Source organism: Heterocephalus glaber, unplaced genomic scaffold (assembly GCF_053883595.1).
Source record: "Heterocephalus glaber isolate CG9 unplaced genomic scaffold, H.glaber_assembly_v1.0 deba00001457, whole genome shotgun sequence".
NCBI classification, from domain to species: Eukaryota; Metazoa; Chordata; class Mammalia; order Rodentia; family Bathyergidae; genus Heterocephalus; species Heterocephalus glaber.
The window spans coordinates 17,385,698-17,398,166 of NW_028258305.1; positions in this window are offsets into that span (position 1 = coordinate 17,385,698).

The window sequence follows — 12,469 nt, forward strand, 5'->3', positions numbered from 1 at the left end:
TTCCTGTAGGTTCATTTGCTAAATATAAAAAACTGAAAAACAAGTATACCTTACTAGGTTTGAGTGAGTCATTTGTAGAAAAATGATGCAATCTTGAGTTCATCATGTTAAGTGAAATAAATCAGGCACACAAGCTTAAATATCACATTTCTCCTGTGTGAGAAACCCAAGTTATAAATAAAGAGCAAATTAAAAGGTAGGTAATAGGAACCAGGGAGACAAGGCTTTCTCAACTGGGAAAGAGCGCAAGAGATGGAGGGGAGGAAGGTAGGGCAAAGGGATGGAAAAAGGAATTAAGATGTGTTATGCACATGTGCTAATCCCCATGGAGCAATGTTAGCATCATATGCTGCAAACATGTACTCCTTTTTAAAAGTGGGGGAAAAAGACATTTAAATCTGTAGCTAATAGGTAATAAATGTTTCAATTTCTTACTAGTCATACATATCTACAAGTAGGAGAATACAGTAAGGGGTGAATAACCCCAGGATATCCTGTCAAAAGGAGCAAAGATTGTGAATTGCATGAGGGGGGCTTAGCATTCTAGGGCCTGTAAACAACCAACTCTTAGACACTGAGGAAGAAGGGAGTGGAGATTTGAGGGACTCAATAGCAAGGAGTAATGCCCTGAGCTCATTGTCAGCGTGGGCTGGTAAAGAGAAGGCTCATGTTGGGGCCCGGGCTAGCTATCGTTAAAGAAACAAATTAAAGATGGGGACTTGATTACAGCAAAAGACAGAATCTACTACTTCTCTGGGTCCTGAAATAAACGTAGGAGTAATAGAAAGGTTGTTATTAAATTACCTGCTTTAAATGATTGCTTTGCAAAACTTCCTAAGGACGAATTTGATCCCTAGTCTTGGGCATATCAAGGACAACCCTAGCAGGAACCAACCAATCCCAGCTGGGAACCCAGAGCACAGACACAGGACATACCCATACACATGCTCAGTAAGAATCTTGTAAGGAAAAGGGGGCTTTTAGTCAACTATTTCAATTTTAAATTCTACAAGTCTATTCATCTTGGACGTTAGAAAACTGAAATAACAAAATATGATGACATTCTGGCATTGGTTTGGAAAGGTAGCCAAGTAACATGGAAAACTGTCTTTTATATATACATGAAAGTCCTGAAAAATCCCATTTTTCCATAGCAACATCTTATATTTTCTAGAGCACCTAATGTGGTTTCACTAGAAAACATACATATTCATATTCTTTGGATAATAATTTAATAGCATAAACTGTGCTAATTACATTATAAATTTTAATAAATATTGTAAATTTAAAGAAAAAAATTAAATGACCATTATATAACCATCTCTCATATCATTTTTTTAACCTGTTTGATTCATGAAAATTTTGTAACTTTTATAAAGCAAACAAAATATAAATGAAAAATTTAAAATAAAGTGAAATACGTATCAGGTTTCCACATTTGAAATAGGAAGTAAATTATCTCTTTCCAATTAAAAAATGCAAATTAGACCTATCCAATTTTATTTTATTGCGATTAACTCATACTAGAATTAAAGATATATTTCAAGTAGAGTCAATTTTAAATCATATAAAGAAAACTTCTCAATCGTTTGTACTAAAGAGATATGAATAAATGTTTGTAATTTGAACAAGAGTCTAAGAGATAATGATACACATTTCCCTTTGATAGAATGGTGAGCTAAGAGTGCCTAAGAAGGCAAAAACAACATTTATTAAACAGCATTTATTAAACATTTTTGAGTGTCATCAGCTGGTCTAGTCCACACATACAAAACAGGTTCTATAGTTATTACTTGTTTGCAGAGAGGAAATTGAGGCAAATTTCTCTTAACTGAATTCTCAAAGTTCACACAGCTGGTCACATAGCAGTGCCAAAATTTGTCCACAGATGGTTTGGATTTAGAGCTCATGCTGTTAAATATGATGTCCTAGCAGTATGGGAGGAGAAATTCATACAGTAGGATGACAGCAGTGCATGATAAATAGATGAAATGAGACAGGAAAAATATAGAGAGAAATTTTTCATACTGGAAACAATTGGTGAGGCAGATATGCAGTTTCCTAGTTTGTACTATGGTGAGACAATCTATGGCATACCATAAATTTAGCATTTGGAGGTCAAGAAAAGCTCTGTCAAGCACATTTTCAGATTTTAGCCACATGCATAGACATCAAACATGAGCTTACAAATTGTCATATGTCAGCACTCTATTCAAGCTTTCTTGGAAATACTTCACAGATCAAGTTCTGATATAAATCAAACAAAAAGTTTTCCAAGGATGGTATATTTTTAAAAAAATCAACAATATCTCTGGCTCTATATCAAGAATGAGATTGTTTTTTCCTCCAGGGCATTGATAGACAAATATCAGTAGTGTAGTAATAATAGTAGTACCACAACTTCAGTGTCCACAAGGTGCAGAACGGATGGCATCATTGACAAACATGGAAGGAAGTAGAACATCCGTTAACTGAAAATCATGACAGACTCAAGTATTATTGATTCAACTTTAAAATGATTACTATTTTCCAATCCCATCCCAATAAATATGGTTTCATAATTTTGCTTAATTCAAGGACACATGTATTCACTCTGTATTTCTCAAAGTGATAAAGAAATTATTCCAGATGGTAGCTTCCTGAGCAATTTTAAGTAACCGTGAATTATCTAGAAGTGTTGTTTAAACACTAACCACTGTGAATCAGTTTATTAAATATGCATTAATATTCATATATGAATGCTTATTTATCAGTTATGGAGTATTCAGTATATAAAAAGTGTGATATATAGTTTATAAATATTATAATTAATACATTAGCTACACATTATTTCCACTTTATGGCAAAGTAAATAGAGGCTCAGAAAGATTATATAACTTACACAAAGACATGCATCTACTAGAGTGTAAAGCCGGGACTTGACTGTATCATAAATCATAGGATATACTTATTGTACATTATGTAATGCCAGCTTCACATTTGAACTTCCCAAACGCTATTGCACCTCCACACAGTTGAACAGCAAGGCTAATCTAAATGTTTTAATATTGTGAGAGTCATAAAGTGGCTTTTTGAGACTTAATTTTATTCTGGAAAGTAATTTGTTAATAAATGGGGTCATTTGTGTTTGTATCAAACGCTTACATTTTTATATTGTTTTTGCTGTATCTTAATGTTGTTCCATGATATAGATCCAGTTATTTCTCAACCTGAACTAAGTTGGATATTGTTTAACCACTACTACTTAGAATACAATAAGCCAAACCTTAACAGAAAATTAAACATGATGTGTTAAGTGGATGTTTCTGTTAACTGCACAGCAAATTGCAGAGTTAAAATAATAATATATGTAGGATTTCCAGTGGTAAAATTAAAATATAGAATTTAATTTTCAAAAAGTCACTACTATGTTATTATGACTGCAAAGTAAAAATAGGGGATATTTGACTTTAATGTGGCTATTAGCTTTGAAGGAAACCTCTACACAGAATATGGAATCTTTGATTTAAATCTAAAATTACGTAAGATGAAGTGCTTATGAATAGTACTTAAAATCAAACCCTCGTGTATTGTGTTTAAAATGATACCTGCTCTACATTGTACAAAATTATTGTACTTAGCTTTAAATGGCACCATTCTTAGTGGCATGGAACCTGAACAAATGCATTGAAAACTCTTTCTCTTTAAAGGTCATTTTGTGAGTTGGTCTAATGAACCACAATTTGGTCAATAAGAAAAGATACCCCCAAAATGACCTCAATCAATAAAATCCACAGGAACTAAGTAGGTCATTTCACATATATCCATATTTAGCCTGCTCTGCTTTTTAGTACCCGAATCTATTGTTGAGCACATTTGAGGAAACATGTCTACTGGGAACTCTGTGTAAATCCAAGAAAACACAAAATGTTCATCTAATTGCTTCATAACAAACTTGAATTTTCTTTCTTTCTAATGATACAAGTATTTCCAAAAACAATCTTAAAAAAGGAAAAGTTTCAAAGGCAGTTATTGTGCAAATATAAATGAGAAAACTAGTCTATTCCCTTATTATATGGTATTTTTACTGACTTTTTTTTGTACTCTGGATTGAACCCTGGGCTTAGTGTGTGCTAGGCAAGTACTGCAGAGCTGAGCTACATTCCCACCTTACCCCAACCAACCCCCTAAGCGGCCCAGAATGGTCTCAAACTTGTAACTTCTCCTCCTTACTACTAACTGCGTTTTAGATATAGCATAAGTCTTCAGCTGAGAGTTCTAGTTATCACCTCAACTTCTGAGTTCATATGTGACAGATAAAAAAGAATACAATAAAGACATGTAAAAGTAATCTCATTTGACTTTCTTTGTATCTTTCTTACACATTTTCTTCAAAAGCTTCTAAACTCCTGCAAGTTCTCAAAGGTTACTCCCTCTTCCAAGTATAAGCAAATAGAATATGACACACTATTGATGGACCAGCTCTTAGAGGAGAATTAATTTGATTCTATTTTCTTGCTTTACAGTTTGAGTGATATTATTTGCTCAGCTAGTGGACTTAGCATCCACAGGCTATGATAATACAAATTACACTGAGCTAAGGAGGCTGAGTTACCATAATCATTGCCAAAATTTACCTTCTCCTAGCTGCACATGACAACACTGAGTCCTATGCAGTAACCAAGTGGGTGACCCAGGCTTTGCAAGTATGAGACTTATACCATGTGGAGAGTGATCATTAAATACAGCATACAATTAATGAAAACAGAATTAGGGATAAATGTATCTTTTTATTAAGTGATAAAAAGTTTAAAAACTAATTACAAGTTTTAGAAGCTCATGAATACTATAATCAATCCAAGCTATGTTGTCATAAGAACCCATTACCCTGAGCTCTCCCTGACTATGGAAAGGTTTTAGGGAAGTGGAAGGGTCCAAAGTTAAGGGTAGCTTCCTACTCTATAGCAAACCTGTCCCCATGAAACAGTGTCCTCTTCTAGGAGATAATCATTTTACCTGCGTAGTAGAGGAGATGCTAAAGCTCAGTCTTAAGAGCACAATTTGAATTTACATCGTGTCAAAAAAGAAAAATTCCCCATGATTAGAAAACCAAATTATACAATAACCAAAACCAAGAGAGAATTGAGGATTTAATAGGTATGGATAGCTTTTTAATGATTTAAATATATCTTTAAAAGCTAAATAGCAAGAATCACAAGATTCTTCAATTTTCAAAAAAGACTAAAATGCTTCACACTACTTTCTTTTGAAATGGTGCTTTGTATTTTTCCTGTGGATATATTTTTATTGCAAGGTTACACGCAATGCTGTTTTCTTAATGTTTCTCATAATGTATGAATCAAACAGCTATACTTGTTGCATATTTAGGCAGGATTTTTTTTTCATCCTCTGATCTCAGGTTACATCACAAAAAGAATCATCTGTGTCCTTTAAATGCTGCATGAAGAGTAAGAGTAGCAGAAATCTGTGAGCAGAATCTCTGTTTTCTTTATAGTTTCACCAGTTAATAATTTTTATCACATTATGTCAACATTTCCCTATGGTTCCAAATAAAAATATGATTCAGCAAAGCACTAAGCAAGTGGATATACCTGCTTTAAAAGGTTTCTAAGTTATTTCACTTACTCAGAAGTGAATCATAAAGTCATTATCAACCACTGGAAATGAATCATTTATAAAGGACTTTAAAGAAAAATTATGCATATAAAGACAGTTGTAATGATAGAAAATCTAGCAGGAAACAATTTGGGAACAATTACAAACAAATACATTAGCTAGTAAAAGTGATACAATATTGTTCAAGTGAACATATTCTGAAGGAACAGATTTTTGTAGAGGTAGAAATGTTTCAAAAACAAGGGATACGGTGCTTTGATGAAACTCAAAGTTTAAAATTATGCTTCTGACATTTTCAATTTATTGTCAGATTTGGGCTATTTGGGCTTTATTAACCAATTCTTTTTATACAAAACATTTAGGTATTCTAATTAATTATATTTTCCTTGTATGAGATCTAAACAGAAAAAATCAAGCATTTAAAAAATCTTTTCAAAAAAATTTTACTTACAATTTAATGAGAAGTATAGCTTCAGTACTAGTTCACAATATTTATGGGTTTAAAAAAACTATTATAGCACAAACTAGAAACAAACTGGGAGGGCTTCAGTCACAATTTACCCAGATTTTATATCTAATGGACATTTTAAACCTCAGAGATGGCAGAAACTATTAGCAAACTCTCTCACTTAACCAGCAGAAATGAAAGGTAGTAAAGGTGAACTCTCAGGTAATCTTCAGTCTTGTTTTTCAGTTACTGTAAATAATGCAGTTACTGAGTTAATAAAATAATAGTCTGGAGTGAGAAAATGCAAGGGAGAAGATGTGGCAAGAGGGGAAAGAGTTATTTTCAACACCAATTAGAAATAAGATAGTTAATCATAGAATCAAAAAGCTGTAATGGGCTATTAAGAGGCAACTTTCTCCCTGGCTCTTCCATAAAGGATATTTTAAAACTTCTCTTATTATTTTTGATCTTCATTATTTTGCAATTACTCTGTAGTAGAGGAGCTTTGGAGACCACAGGGACTGATGTAAGCAAGGATCTCCTCAGGTAGGGAGGGACACAAGTCTCAGGCATATTCACTCCCCCCAGCACTCCCCTACAATTTGGAGGAATGAGAAGAAAATGGAATTTATATTTTGTGCCCTTGAGGAGTTTAAAGTCTTCTTAAGAGAACATGGTCAGCAAAGAAAAGGAAAAACATCCTGAAACTGTGCATTTAAACTTAGGGTCTTGGTTCTGAAGAAATTGAAAATGGGGACATCAGGAGGATGCAATTCATAAAACTCTGTGTTACTCATCCCCTTTCCATTTAAACTTATAGCTGTGTGATTCAGAAAGAAACACATAATACATCGAGAATCGTTCCTAATTCCTAATTTTATTTCTTGTACCATATTTTACTTTATACCTTTTTGGCATCAATATTTCCTGTGTGTTCTTGGATCCTTAATTACACTACCCACTCATTGGCAAGGAACCTGCTCATTGGCAAGGAATCTGCCAATCCCATTAATAATGCTGAGAATGACAATCAATAAATGCACATTATTACTCAAATTAACTAAAAGTTCATTCTGTAAAAGGAAGTTTAATTTTCAACTAAAAGCTAATATAGTAAGTTTCATAAAATGGTATGAAATATTTACAAACAGAATAATATAATATTATACAATAGTTTAATGATAAAATAGTACTTTGCATTTGAATGAACTCAAGATTAATAACTAATGAGTTACCTTCATGTGCCCTGTCACTTAGCAGAGAATTTGACCTCAAACACTATGGAAGGCATCAAAAAGGAGAGGAAGAATTATGAGTGCAGTGTGATGAGTGGGAATCTTTTCCCAGGAACACGAGACATACCTTGACTGTACCATGATTGGTAGAAACCTGTTGGGAAACATGCTTAAGGATCTTACAGCAGGGGGAGGCTTGAATCAGATAAACAAATCATTATTTTGTCACTTTCATTTCTGTATCTAAACAGATTTTATAGTATCTTGTTTGTTTTGGCTCAGTTTATTTTGTTCCTACATGACTTGTAAACACAGTGAGTGTGGGTGTATAGTTCTATACATGGGAAAACTATCTTGGTAACATGCTGAAAATTTAGGTAACGGTCAAACCAAACATAAACTATATTGAAATGTCATTTATCAGATAAAAAATGGATGTGAAGGGAGAGGGGAGCCATCACAATTAGATCAGGTAATGTACAAATGAGAAAAACATGTACAAAGAGTTGGTCTTTGGTTTACTTGCTGTTCTCTGTCTTGAAGGCATTCTAGTTAGTTCTCAAACAGGTTTATTGGGGTGCTGAGGGAGCATTTTAAGACTTTCTAATTCATTAATTTCTACATTAAAAAAAACTATATTGTTATTAACACTGAATATATGAGTTCCCCTATTGACCTATTCAGACTCTATGTCAAATATTATAAATTTTAAATGAAATGTTTGGGGGGGGCATAGTGAAATTTCTACAATGCAGAAATTTCATATGGAAGTTATCACTGATTCACTTACTTTCACTATATCATGATTTAAAATAGTTCGTATTTTCTGTACTAGTCAGCTTTTCCATCACTAAAACACAACGACAAACACACATAATTTAAAGGAGAAAAAAGTTTGATTTAGTTCATGGTTTCAGGAGAGCCAGTCCATAGTCAGCTGGCTCAAAAAGCACAAATTTTATGGTGGGAAAGTGTGGTGAGGCAGAGCTGCTTAGTTCATGACAGTGGGAAAGCAGAACAAGGGAACACTGTTAGAAAGGAAGGCGCAAGACTGGAGATGTAGCTCAGGGGTGCTGTGCCTGCCTGACAAACGCAAGGTTCTGAGTTGAATTCCTAGTACCACAAAAAACAAAAAAAGAAAGGAACATGCAAGAGAAGTTACAGAATACAAAATATCCTCCATTACCCACACAGAGGAGCCCACTGAATGAATCTGCAAAGCCCTTCTTAATCCAATGAGGTTAACATATCAGGAATAATGGTCACATTTTTATTTTCAATTGCATTATTTATATTATCTAGTTTTAACTAATATAGCTTCCACTGAAAAGGAACAATGATTGTAAAAGATATCTACCAATAAGTTTCAGATTTAAAATAATACATGTAATGCAAAGAATAGCAAAAAGTGAGAAATTGGCAAAGCCTGAACTACTACAATTGTCACAAAACCTGGCAGTCATACTAAGATGTAAAGCAAGATAACTGCATCTGAGGGCCTGGGATTTAGCTCAGTGGTTCTGCCCCCTGCCTCACAAGCGCAAGGACCCAAGTTTGATCCCTGGTACCAAAACAACAACAAAAAAGATGACCACATCTGTATTCTCTAAAGAATACAGTTTTACAAATTTCTCTCTCAGTGAGTTTGTTATTTGTGTACAGGAATGCTATTGATTTTTCAGTGTTGACTTTGTACCATCTACACAACTAAATTTGGTGTTTCAATCTAGAAGTCTTTTAGTGGAGATTTGGGGTTTTCTATGTAGAGTATCATGTCATTTGCAAATAATGATAATTTAACATCTTCCTTTCCTATCTTTGTTCAGTTTTTCAGTGTAGATATTAATGATCTTCTGGATTTCTGTAGGATCTCTTGTAGCTTCATCCTTTTCTCTCCTTTTTTTGTACCTGGAGTCAAACTCAGGACCTAAGGCTTGCCAGGCAGGGACTGCACCCCTGAGCTACATTCCCAGCCCCCACCCTTGTCATTTTTTTTCTTTAGTTAGGAAACTTTAATTTCATGGGGTTTTGCAGAACATATTTGAGTCTTTTTTTCCTTTTTTTTATAAGTTTGGCTAGGGATTTGTCAATTTTATCTTTCAAAGAACCAACTCTTCAATTCATTGATTCATTGTATTATTTTCTTAGTATCCATTGCATTAATTTCTACTCCATATAATATTTCTACTGTACTATAATTGCTTCCCTCATATAAGCTTTAGGCTTGATTTGTTCTTCTTTTTCTAGAAGTTTGAGGTTCAACTTTAGGTTGTTTGAGCTCACTCTGTTTTCCTGATGTGAGCGTTTACCACTGTAAATTTCCCTCCTAGAACTACTTTCACAATGGCATTGAAAAAAAATGAAATACTTAGGAATCTACTTAACAGAGGAAGTAAAATATCTTTACATTGAAAACTATAGTACTCTAAAAAAGGATATCGAAGGAGATATCAAAAAAATAGAAAGATATCCCTTGCTCTTGGGTAGGAAGAACTAACAGTGAAAATGGTCATACTTCCAAAGTTGTTATACAGATTTAATGCAATCCCAATCAAAACAGCATAGCATACCTTGAAGAATTAGAGAAAACAATCCTAAAATGTATTTGCAACCAAAAGAGACCTAGAATAGCAGAAACAATTCTGAACAATTCTGAACAACAAAGGCAAGGCAGGAGGCATCACAATCTCTGACTTGAATTTACACCACATTGCTACTGTAATAAAAGCAGCATACTGGCAAACAAACAAACAAAAACAGACCTGAGGATCAATGGAACAGATTAGAAGATACAAAAATAACTCCAAACACACTCAGCCACCTTATTTTCGACAAAGGAGCCAAACACCTTCACTGGAAGAAAGCTTCTTTAATAATTGGTGCTGTAAAAACTGGCTTTCCACATGCCAAAGACTAAAACTAGACTCATATCTCCCATCATGCAGTAAACTAAAATAAAAATGGATCAAAGATCTAAATATTAAAACAGAAACACTAAATCTGCTAGAAGAGAGAATAGGTAGAATTCTTGAAGACATAGGTGTAGGCAAACACTATGAACAAAACCCTGATACAGGGGAAATATTACAAAGAATCAACAACTGGGATCTGATCTTATTAAAAAGTTTTTGCACAGCAAAAGAAGTGATCAACAGAGTGAAGAGACAACCCACAATGTGGGCAAAACATTTTTGCCAGTTGTTTCTCAGACAACAGACTAATATCTAGAATATATAAAATATTCAAAAAAATCATACCTCCCAAACTTTTTTTAAAGACCCAATCCAAAAATGGGCATCCGAAATCAATACACCCTTCTCAGATGAAGACATACAAATGGCAAATAAACATAAGAAAAATGTTCAACATTGTTGGTCATGTGAGAGATGCAAATTAAAACAATGCTGAGATTCTATCTCGGTTCAGAAAAAAATTGCTGTTATCAAGAAATCAACCAATAACAAATGCTGGTGGTGCTGGGGGGAAAAGAAACCCTTCTCTACTGTTCGAGTGTAGACTGATACAGACACTGTGGAAATCAGTGTGGAGATTCCTCAAAAAACTAACACTACAGGTTTCACTTTACTTAGTTATTCCCTTTCTTGGTATCTTCCCAAAAGAAATAAAAACATCATACCACAGCAATGTATGCACACCCATTTTTTTTTTTTTTTGGTTTTGTTTGTGGGGGGCGGGTAGTGGAGACCGAACTCAGGACCTTGGACTTGCAAGGCAGGTGTGGTGCCACTGAGCTAAATCCCTGGCCCTGCATGCCCATGTTTACAGTAGCACATAATAATAGCTAAATAATAGCTAAATCTTGGAAATAGCTCAAATGTCCATCGATGGATGAATGGATAAAGACGCCTTTTTTTATACAAGGGAGTACTACTCATCCATAAAGAAGGATAAACTTGAGACATTTCTAGCTAAATGGATGCACCCTGAATGAATGCACCCTGAGACCATACTCCTAAGTGAAATAAGTCAGGCACACATGTGCAAATATCACACTGTTTCTCTTGTGTGAGAAACAGAAAGTGTAAAAAGGGATCAAAATATATAATAGATATTGTGAAATAGAAAGAAAATGTTAAAATAAGATAGGGAACTAGGGAGGGGGGAGGAGGAAAGGAAGGAAGGGAAAAGCAAAAATGAGAAAAGAAGGAAAAAATGGAAGCAAAGCTTTTGTAACTTAGGGGAAGAAGGGTTGAAGGGAGGGGAGGGGAATGGATAAAAAAGAAGAAGCAATATATATCATGTACAGACACAAATTCCTTATGATGAATGTGATCATTATATCTAAAATGTACCTATACAGTTAATTAATTTGAAAAAATACAGTTTCAGATGACAGCTATACTATGTCTTCAGGCTTTACTGACTGACAGATTTATAGAAAATTTATGGTTAGCAGTCCAAATATGAAAGCTAAGCATCAAAAAATGAGGTCAAACTCTTCAGTGTTTCAAGTTATATCTGAAATGGTGTAATACAACATTCAAATTTATAACAAAAATATAGAAGTGTCTCCAGAAGTTTCCTTATCCAAAACAAGCAAACAAAAGATATGTGTTATTGGTAAGTACTTTGTTTCACCTCTGTTATAGTTTGTACCTGTATGGTCCCCTAAATCCTCATGCACTCAGATGCTGGGCTTTTGGAAGGTGGTTGGATTGTGGACCCACTATACACCTGGCCTGGTGTTGGCACGCAGCCTCTGGTGGGAAGGGGCGGTTCTCGGCCGGGGCGGGCAGGTGGGGGGGCAGGACTCAGAAAGGCGTATCCTTCTGCTTGGCTGCTTAGCTCTGCTTCCCAGCCACATGAGCTTTTCCTTCACTCTGCCACTGTGCCATGTTCTTTTTTTGGAGCCTGAAATGTGAGTCAAAATAAACTGCTTCTCTTTTAAACTGAGAATTTCTGGTACTGTGTCTCTGCTAAAGGAAAGTGATTAAGACACCACCCTACATAAAAGTGGATGAAATAATTTTAAAATGGTATGAATTAAATAAATTTAGGATTAATGTTACATTAAAAGCATTGCTGGTGATTGAAAGAAATTGATTTTAATATAAAGTCATAGAAAACTAAAGTATTTCAATGTTTTGATAAGAAATATAAAATATGAACCACATTTTTTCTAAGCCACCAAAATACATATAAAAGAGTC